The sequence below is a fragment of the Diceros bicornis genome, unplaced genomic scaffold, assembly GCF_020826845.1.
Source record: "Diceros bicornis minor isolate mBicDic1 unplaced genomic scaffold, mDicBic1.mat.cur scaffold_92_ctg1, whole genome shotgun sequence".
Taxonomy (NCBI): Eukaryota; Metazoa; Chordata; class Mammalia; order Perissodactyla; family Rhinocerotidae; genus Diceros; species Diceros bicornis.
In genome coordinates this window covers 42972-53633 of record NW_026691812.1, presented here as the reverse complement: position 1 = coordinate 53633, position 10662 = coordinate 42972, and the positions used below count along the sequence as shown (strand labels likewise).

At 43.5% G+C, this 10662-nt stretch overlaps 1 pseudogene; it reads left to right on the top strand.

Moving 5' to 3' along the window:
* Positions 1-7565: 7565 nt before the first annotated feature.
* On the top strand, positions 7566-8115 carry LOC131403846 (androgen-induced gene 1 protein-like; annotated as a pseudogene).
* The last annotated feature ends 2547 nt before the right edge of the window (positions 8116-10662 follow it).

The following is a 10662-nucleotide window of genomic DNA, read 5'->3' as shown; positions in this document are numbered from 1 at the left end:
TCTGTCAGTGGCCATGCAGCTCACATACAACAAGAGGAAGATTGGCAAAGGATGTTAGCTCAGGGCAAACCTTCCTCAGCAAAAAAAAAAGAACCAAAATACACGGTTTCAGATCCCAGCTCTGCCATTTACTGACTGTGTGACCTTGAGTACTTTACCTAATTTTCTCTATTCCTCCATTTCTTCTTATGTAAAATGGAGATGATAATAGTAAGTAAGCACCCTCAGTGCGGCTAAAATGAGTTAATATTTGTAAAGTGCTTAGATCAGAGCCTGGCCCACAGTAAGTGTTATGTGAGTGTTTATTAAATAAAAAATACATAAATTTGAACCCTAGTCTCCTTAGTACTATCCCACTATCCCATGATTTAGCACTTTTGAAGCATGCCAGGAAATAACCCCAAACATCTCCTTCTACCATTATTTAGCTGCATGTAACAGAACACTCTACTACATTGCTTTAATAAATAGGAGGTTATTTTTCTCACATCACAAAAAGTCTGGAAGGAGGCCACTGCTGGCATTGGTTCAGCAGGTTATGGATGTCAGGGCAAGATCTCTGTGATCCTCTGATTCTTTTCCTCATGCTTACAAGATGGCTACTGCAGCTCCAGCCATCATGTACACAATAAAGCAGGAAAAAATAGAGATGAGAAGGGCTGCACTAGTGAACTATTTCTCGGAAATCCTTCCAGCAGTTTCCAACTTTCTCAGAACCATGGCTTGGCCCAGCTGGATCATTGCATTCCCAGGCAACCTTCCAAACATCCTTGTGGGTCTGCTATCTTCTATGTTCAGAGCGCAGCCGTCAGTGATGTGGACCATTCACCTGCATTTTTTGACACAGGAATTCTTGAGAGGAATGAAAACTACATGCTCAGCTCCTGGGGGGGGCGAGGCGTCAGAAGTAGCCTTGGCTCCAGCAGGCCTGCTTGGCGACCAGGGTCTTCCCTCAGGACGAGGGAAGTGAGAGTTCTCTCTGCCCTCAGTTGGCCACCTTCACAGACGATTTAGACTGGCTCCTGGCACTTGGTGAGACTGCCTAATGCTGCCACCTCTCATGGCAGATCACATGTTTCCTGAAAACAAAATGATGGTATTTGGTTTAATTTTATCGAACTCCTCTTTCGTGCTGGATGTTTATTACAAGTGTTTCTAAAACAGACTTTTAACTACCTTTGAGGATAACTAACACAGAGGGCCAATAAATGGGCTGCAGACGTTTTAGCTGACCTTCATTCTGGGGGAAAGTTGCTTAATATGGTAAGAAGTGGCAACCCATCCCACCATCCCTGCATTCCACATTCTGTGACATTGCCTTGCTGCAGAGGCTACCAGGTCCCCCAAAGGCTTGCCTTCTATGGACAGAGTCTAGGACCCAAGGGGATAGTTTAGTTAGCTGCTTCACGTGATCTCAATCTATTGGGTAATATGCTTTCCATCTCACAAAAGAGAGGGAACACTTTCTGACAACTATGTCCCCTATGGATTGGCTACTTCCATGTGAAGGGCATCTCAGGGTAATCCCGTGATAGGAGGGTGACGGTGGTCGTGCCAGGGATGATCACGGGCTGCCCCATCAGAAGATGCTACGATCGCCATTTAGTATAAGGTGCAAGTGCTTCCTAGTTGGCAAAGTATTTGCAAATGTAGACATTATTAGAGAATTTCTGCCAGAGCTGGGTCTTGAGAGATGAGTAGAATTTTAATAGATGGAGAAGGTGATGTGAATCATTAGTGCCTGAGAGGCATGAAAGACTAAAAGTAAATGTTGAGTTTGGGGGAAAAATAAGTATTCCCATGATAATGGAATGCATAATTATTTTAAAAGGAGCAGGAATGAAAGTTGAAATAGTGAGGTTTCTTGTAGCCCGTGGGGAATCACTGATTATTTTTGAGGAGAAGAGTGATATAATCTGATCTATAGTTTCAGGAAGATAATTCTAGGCAGTGATAAGGGTGATGTGGAGATGCAACAATGGAGGCAGGAAGCCAGTTAGAGCTTATTCAATGAGGCAACAGCGATAGAAAGAGAAATGAAGGCTCATATTTGAGAAATGTTTCAGAGAATAAATTACTGGAATTTGACTGTTGATTGGATGTTGTAGCAGAAACTGTTAGTGATCTTCCAATATCTGTTTTCTCCCCTGTATTACTTTCCTAGAGATGCCATTAGCAAAGTAGCACAAACTGGATGGCTTAAAACAACAGAAATTGATTGTCTCATAGTTCTGGAGGCTACACATCATGGTGTCGGTAGGGTTGGTTTCTTCCGAGGTCTGTGAGGGAGAATCTGTGCCAGGCCTCTCTCCTAACTTCTGGTGACTGTCTGCAATCCTTGACATCCCTTGGCTTGTCATGACTCCAATCTCTGCCTCCATCATCACGTGGCATTCTCCCTGTGTGTCTCCGCCTTCTTATAAGGACACCAGTCATGTTTGATTAGGGCTCACCCTATGCCAGTATGATGTCATCTTAACTAATTACATCTGCAATGACCTTATTTCCAAATAAGGCTACTTTCTGAGGTACTGGGGATTAGGACCTCAGCATATCTTTTTGGGGGACACAATTCAACCCCTAACATCCTCCTTCCATACTAATTGAGCCCTGATTTCGGGCTGGGCACATGGCCACCCAGAAGGGAGGCTGCTATTCCTAGCTTTGGCCATGTGGAAGGGTGCTGGCCAATGAGGTGTAGGTGGATTGGTGTGTGACAGCTTCCTCGGCAAATCATCTTCAAGGGACAGTGTACATGTGCCCTTTTGGCCTGTCTTCATATTTTCCTCCATCCTGTCTCAAGGAATAGGGTTATCAATTACAGCCAAAGTAATCTTAACTCTTGCAGCTGAGGAGGAGGAGTGAGGGACAGGGCTTTTTGGACACTCTGGGTAAGATGTTCACATGGCACTCTTTCAAAAGGATAATCCAAAAGTCTTTACCTGCAGCTGAATCTAGCTTTTCTGCAAGTGTGCTTTTCTTTTATTTTGTCTCACACAATGTTAAAAAGTTTGAATTGAAGTGCATCTAGGTAGGGCATTTACTTTAGTTTTTTGTAGGCCCAATTATGCCCTATTACCTTACATCTAGCTTTACTTAATTATGATACGTGCCTGGGCTCTAAAGGATTTGAGTTTAAGACCTCTGAAACGTCTTTTTTTTTTTTTTAATGAGGAAGATTAGCCCTAGCTAACATCTGTTGCCAATCCTCCTCTTTTTGCTAAGGAAGATTGGCCCTGGGCTAACATCCATGCCCACCTTCCTCTACTTTATGTGGGATGCCGCCACAGCATGGCTTGACAAGTGGTGCGTTGGTCGGCACCCAGGATCCGAACCTGCGAACCCCGGGCAGCAGAATGGGAGTGTGCGATCTTAACTGCTATGCCACTGGGCAGGCCCCCTGAAATGTCTTTTAAATACCTGCTCAACATTTATTTAGACAAGAGGCTAAAGGCTTTCGGAAACAAAGACCCTCCTGGTGGTGGTCTGCCTCTCCTCCACTACACAGAGCAATAGAGTTCTAGTCCTAAATTCATGTATACAGTCCACTCAGCAAAACAGAAGCTCTGCAGTTACCCCAACTCCCATTGGGGAGAAGAAATTTAGCAATGGCATACTGTTATTGTAGAATGCTTTAGAAGGTCTCTCTTACCAATCACCCCCATCCACCATAGTTTATGAAAGTGTTTCTTCTAACAACACACAGTCCCCTCCACGAGAAGAATTCTGGCAAGTGGATTACCTTCCCTTGCTACACTTCCAGAGACATTTTAACACCACTAAGAGACTGGCACCCCCAGGCCATCTGGCTCCATCCTAATGTTTCTAACAGCATGCTGGTGCTGTTTCCGGAGACTGCGGACTCTGCAGAGTGGGTAGTTTCTAAGAAGGATATAGTGAGTACATGTAGAATTTGAATCACCAGTAAGCCATCCACGTGGGTCGTTCAGAGCAGGAAGACCACATCCTACGTCCCGAAGAGGGACTGTCAAAGTGGACTCATACCAAGTCCTGCCAGATGTGCTGGTCTGGATATACACACACAAAGAGAGAGCATTCCAGGCAAATGCACCGACAGCCTTCAGGGAGCCAGGAGGATGTCTCAGATCTGTATGAGATCTAGCCAGCGACTCGAGCCTAATCTCAACACTACTTTTTCTAAAGCTTATCAATGACGCTCCATAGAATCCTTAGTGTTTAGAAATCTCATAATTTAGCGGAGTTCTCTACAGCAAATACAGTCCATTTTTAAATCTGCGAAAACTGTTGCAACCAGCAGCCTCAGCACAGCTGTTAGTAGCTGCTGCTCATTTAGGCTGTAAATAGCTCTTTCTGGTTACCAGCAAAAAATTTGACTGATGAAATGCATTGGCACTATGTTTCATATCCAAGGCGATTTTTAAAATCTGTAATGAGCATCAACGGCTGGAAAAAAGAGTGACTTGCACCTACTTCTTTTACTTAGATCTTAATCTTTCCCAACTGCCCTCTAGTGTGAAAGAGCTCTCCTTGGCACCTCAGTTCATATAAACACGTGTAAAGAAATATACACATTAGATTATAAAAGGGTGGTTTCTTAACTGGTTTTGGGCTACAAAAAATCCTTAAAAAGTGGCTTTCTCAACACAAAATGCAGACATTATAGTGTATTTATAGTGAGAAACTAGAAACACCTAAATATCCCAAAGCAGAGAAAAGTTTAAGCAAAATATGATAAGTTCATATTATGTCATACTATGCAATCACTAGACGTGATTTTTACAAAGAATTTTAAATAATAAGGAAACATTCTTATTAAATTTAAAGCAAAAAAATCTGCTTGATGCAAATTGTTACACAGTGTGTCATAACTAGCTACATATTATAAAGAGACTGGCAGGTACATGCTAAAATATTTGCAGTGTTTTCTCTGGTTGATGAGAGTGGGGGTAATTTTTTTTAAACTTTCCTATTCTAATATCATGAATAAGCTACTTTTATAATGAAGAAAAAATAAGAAACCCACAGTGTCTTTTCTGTGATGCCCAAATGTCTCAAAGGGATACATCCCAACTTCTACCCTTGTTGTGCAGAGAAATGTAAAGGGGGAAAAACGAATTGCTCATCTATATTGATATCGTTAGAAAATGCTTATCTAACGTAAATACAGAACCAAAGGAAATGGCATTAACATCGAATATTGTAAGGATATGCATGCACACGATTCTTCCTCCTGAAGTTTTAAGCCAAGACTCATGGCTGCATGAAGTTGGCTTCTTGGAATACAACATAAGGGAGACCCAGGGGTCCCTGTCATTTCCCAAATTAGCGAGGATTATCATCACCAGTATGTCAGACACCCTCCCCTCCAAAATAGAAAGGAGTGGGGAGTCTGTGTCCGCTTTTAGAAGTTCTTAAGGGAGAGTATCTTCAGCCCACATATGAAGAGTAGGAGCTGTTACAATCACCCCAGTACACTAACGTAATGAGAAGCTAAAGCAGGGCCTAGAAATCTGCCCTTGGGAAATATGTTTCCATGAAACTCAACTGCATAAGGCTATTCTCCTCCATCCCCACTAACTGTATGGTAGAATGAAAAAGACAAAGTGACATGCAGATATTTCTTCTATACAATAAAAAACAGTATTCTGTAACTCGAATATGGAATCATCATGTAAATACTTATCAATGAATACAGTATTATAGTTCATAAAAAGGGATAACCTACTGAGTGATGTTTTAAAAGCAACACCCCATTGTATTTTTACACTGTAAAAACACAAACTGTGTATAGCTTAATATTTTTTCACAAAGAATACCTTTAAAGCATAACTAAAATTATTAGATATGGTCTAAAAAGCGAAAAGAGCAACCTGGACTTGTTAATACACAGTTACCAAGAAGTTCCAGATATTGTAGACTGACAGTCTCATAAAATATTTGAATCAAAATTTATGCAGATGTTTGATTAAAGAACAAACACAAAACTCACTATCTTACTGTGGTTAGAAAATCACAAAATAACAAAAGCAAACACATTAGAATAAGTTCAAATCACTTATTTTAGTCCTATAGTTATTTAAAAAGAAACTGACCATAGAATAAAATTTTAAATGACTTTATGAAAATATTATTATATTTTGTAACGATAAGGACAGAGAGTCTCATTAATGAGTTTCTAAATTGTAAGGTAGGAAGGTATATCAAACACTGAGGACATCACTCTAACTCATAAAACTTTATTAAGGACCTAGTAAGACAGATCTTCAATAGATCTACTTTTTAATTTTGCAATCTTATGAACATGTAACATGGATACACAATTAAAAAAATAGACCCAACTTTTCCATAAAAATAAAAGTAGAAATTGCCAATAATAAATAGTTTTATGCCAGTAGAATCTTCTTGGAATTATCTTGATTTTTGTGACATCAATTTCTATTAGCATAATTATAAGGCCAATGAAAGAAATCTACGGGGTTTCTTTATTTTGGTTTAGAGCTTCATTGGAAAAATTCAGGAAAACATTCATGAGTTGCTCCTTTCTCTCTAACACTCGGCTTTCCCTGCGCCCTCCCTCCACATCCTCTGACTCAGAGACTATTTGGAGAGGACACCTGTTTTAAATGGATCCACAGGAAATACCTATGTGGTCTTTTCATCATCTGACCCTGCATCTGGTTGGCTGAAATGCGATCATGATAAAAAAAAAAAATGCTGCCCACAGACTGATGCAACTTCAGCGTGACAACATTTACTGGAAGGCAGACGGAATCCAGTTGATATTTATTTTCCTTCCATGAAGCCCTGGTATTGTAGTGTAGAAAAAAACAAATAAGTAAAAGGGCAAAACCCGTTTAACCCTCAAAAGATTAGTATCAAATTACACACCGGGTTTTACATCCAAACTCAGAATGATTTGTTTTTAAGCTGAATGTAATCTTGTAGCAGAAAGTTATCTGACACTCTTTCCTTTATAATCTTTCACGTATACACCTCTCGTCCAAAGTGCATAGCCTGTCTTGTTATATTATATACTGATATGATATTTATAAAGTTCCCGTGGAAAAGTGCAAGGCACTGGAATAGAATTTATAAGGGAATTTCATAGTGATTAATAGTAGTTTAATACTGAAAATTCAATTGGGTCCAAAATAAAGCAAGTCACTCGGGGGCACCGGGGCGCGGGCTTACACCCCAAGTTCACGCCTCCACCTCCTGTGGCCACAGAGCACCCCAGTTGGCCACAGGAGCCACCCTTGACCTCCGCTGCAATGCCCCGGCTGGAACGTTTGTCTACACTGGGGTCCCCTCCTTCAGTGCAGGTTTGCCGACCTCCCTCTCCGGGCCGCGTCGCTCTCCGCCCGCCAGATGCCACCAGCCGCGGCCCCGGAGCTCGAGCGCGCTCGGCGGCCACCCACCCACCGCCGGGACGCCTAGGGGGCGCCCCCGGTCGGGTGTCCCGGGGCCCCGCGAACGCAGGAGCAGAATGACGGAGGCGACGAAAGAGCTGACGCCACGCCGCCCGGCCGCCAGCAGTGCCCGCAATCGCCCCGCCCGCGCAGGTCGCCGGGTCCCCCGGGGGCGCCCCGCCGCAGCCCCCGCCCGCCCCGCCGGCCGCGCCCGGGTTCCCACGGCGCCCGCCCCCGCCCTGCGCTCCCGCCCGCCCTCGGCGCCGCCGCGCCCGCCCAGGCCTCTGGCGGACATGGCGCTTGTCCCCTGCCAGGTGCTGCGGTGGCGATCCTGCTGGCCTACTGCTCCATCCCGTGCAACTACAAGGCCATCGACATGCCCTCGCATCAGACCTACGGAGGGAGCTGGGAATTCCTGACGTTCATTGATCTGGTAAGGCCGTCCCCGCCCCTCCCCCGTCCTCCGCGCACCCCGAGCCTGTGTGTGTTTGTGGGTGCGCGAGCACCTGCGCGCGCGCCTGCAGCATCCACCCCTGTCCTAGCCTCTTCCCCGGCGGTTGCGTCTGCAGCGGCCCCGCAGCAGCACCTTCTAAAGCGCGCGACGTTACCTGGTGGCTGGGGCCCGAGTGGAGGTGGGGTGCGCCAGGTGGTGGGCTCTTTGGAGGGGAACACAGACCTGCTGCTAGGGTGACACGGCAAGATTCTCAACTTTGCAAGTGGATTGGACGACTTTGATCATGAGCGGCCTCAGACCCGTTCGCCCCCAAGGTGCTTTCCAGAGCACCCACCGTGGGATCCACTTGCAGCAACTGAAGGAAACTGGGCATTGTCGAATTACTTGGAGCTTCCTCTGAAAGGACCAAAATTCTCTTCCTAAAGAAGAGAAAGCACCTAATAAAGTGTTTTTTTCCATGTGTTTTTTTGCCCATTGTCAGTAATTTACTTAAAACCTTTTACTCCAGAAACACTAGGGGAGAGAGATTTGCAAAATGCGTTTCCAGTGTGACTCTGCACTCTTCCTTCCCGTATAAAAGTCTGAAGCAGTTTGCATAAGCAGCTCCTCTTTTGCACAACTTGGTAACCTTGGCAGTTGGAGTTTGTTTGTTTGTTTGTTTTAAAGGCGTGTCCCCTTCTGGCACTAAAAGGGCCAGACAATCAGAACAGAAGCATAAGGCCCAGTAATAACATGGGGAGGAATCTAGGAACTTTAGGGTGAAAGATGACTAATTTAGACTGGGTCAAACATATACTAAGAGATGATAAAATAAGGGCAGAGAGTCAAAACAAGAGCAACTAATTCTAAGGACTAGAGAAAATGTAGAACCGATTCCTGGGATGCTAGAACTGTCCAAGATTACACATGAGGTTGGCTACTCAAGCAAGCTTATGATCTCTAATTGTTGATCCTCCATATTGATGAAGAGAACTTGAAACCTGTTTTAAGATATTGACAAAGGCTTAGGATGCCTCAGAGAAATGCAGAGAGTTTTTGTTTAGAAATACTGCCTTATATTTGTATCATGTTAGGTACTTTCAGAGAGGAATTTAAGTTCTTTTTCCCAGCAGTCTCCCAACTGTGCACATACCCGGCTTCTCAGGGCAGAGAGTGTTTCAGCGGATTCAATTTCAGACCCTCAACTTCCATCTGGTTCTTGAAACTGATCTGCCTTTGAACATGGGTGATGCCTGCCAGTTCTCCTTTCTTCTTCCCTATTCATTCAAGGGCCGAGCACATGACAAGGCTCTGTGCTGTATTTATCTGTTCCTTTTAAGCACTCAGAAGGTAGATGGTTGCCACCAGGACTATCTTCATATTTGATTGAAAAACGAAGTCAGACTTGTTTTAACAGAAAGTCTTATTGGTTGACTGGCCTGTAAATGACAATTGGCTCTGCCAATTATGTTATATAGCAGACATTTTCCATAGATGAATGAGGGAAACCTGCAGCCCTGAGGTTCCAATAAATATGTATCAGAGTGTTAGAAATCATGTCCCTTTCTCAAATGTTTAAACTTATGTTAAAAATGTTTAGATGTTCTTTAAAAATATGTGCATAGATTTTCAGAGTTCTTTTAGGGGCCGTGTGAACAAAATTCCTCTTGGATGACTACCTTATACCATTCCTCAGTCAGATCTTGCTTAGAGCTGGCCCATTTGCGTGTTGCCAAGGAACAGTGCTGAGCTGCTGGATACTGCTGGAGACTCCGCCAGAGCCACAGGAACTGTGAACAGTTCTCAGAAGCACCTCTGCATTAGGTACAGTTTTGGGGGAGCAGAGGACGGGGTCAACAGGTGAGAGGGGTAGAAGTTGAGGGTGTTGGTTAACCCATGAGATATGACTGCTTCTCACACTGGCATTGCTTACTGAGTGTTAAAAAACACCGCTGGGGCCAGCCCTGTGGCATAGCGGTTGAGTTCACACGCTCTGCTTCGGCTGCTTGGGGTTCGAAGGTTCGGATCCTGGGTGCAGACTGACGTGCCACTTATCAAGCCATGCTGTGGCGGCCTCCCATATAAAGTAGAGGAAGATGGGCACGGATGTTAGCCCAGGGCCAATCTTACTCAGCAAAAAGAGGAGGATTGGCAGTGGGTGTTAGCTCAGGGCTGATCTTCCTTATTTAAAAAAAATAACTCACAAGAAACCATTCCCTCGCCTAACCTTTGAGTGACATGAAACTGTAGCAGAGCCAACTTGGTTCTACTTAAAACTGTCATGCAGTGTATATTTATATAGCATTTGATGATTGGACTTGCCTATTTTAAGTTACACTCATCACGGCAACTATGCTTTTGTCTATCAGAATTCAGGCAGGCCATAAATTCAAATTTGAAACTTTTACTTTGTTTCATATTTCGATTCAGTCTGTATGGAGCCTTCAGCCAATCGTTCAAACTTTTTACTCTCTGTGGCCTCTGATTGAAATATAATAATTATCTTTAATCAAGACTTCCTGTGAGAATGTCTAGAATATAGTCATAAACACAGTGTCTAGAATATAGTCATAAAAACACTCATGCGAAGTGTTACTCTCTTTATTATTAGAGATTTAAAGTCTTCAGAGCTTAAACATTGGACAGCTGTTAAAACAACCAACCTGTCAATCTTTAGTAATGGCAGGAAAAGATTTGGCTACTAGAATTTACCCATTTCACTTTCATTTTTTGTGTGTTTAAAAAAAAACCGAATAAACTTTCTTATTTTGTGCCCTGGACAATTTTAATGATTCTAAGTTCACTAGAGCAATTTTGGAAGATGATTTACCTTCTCTA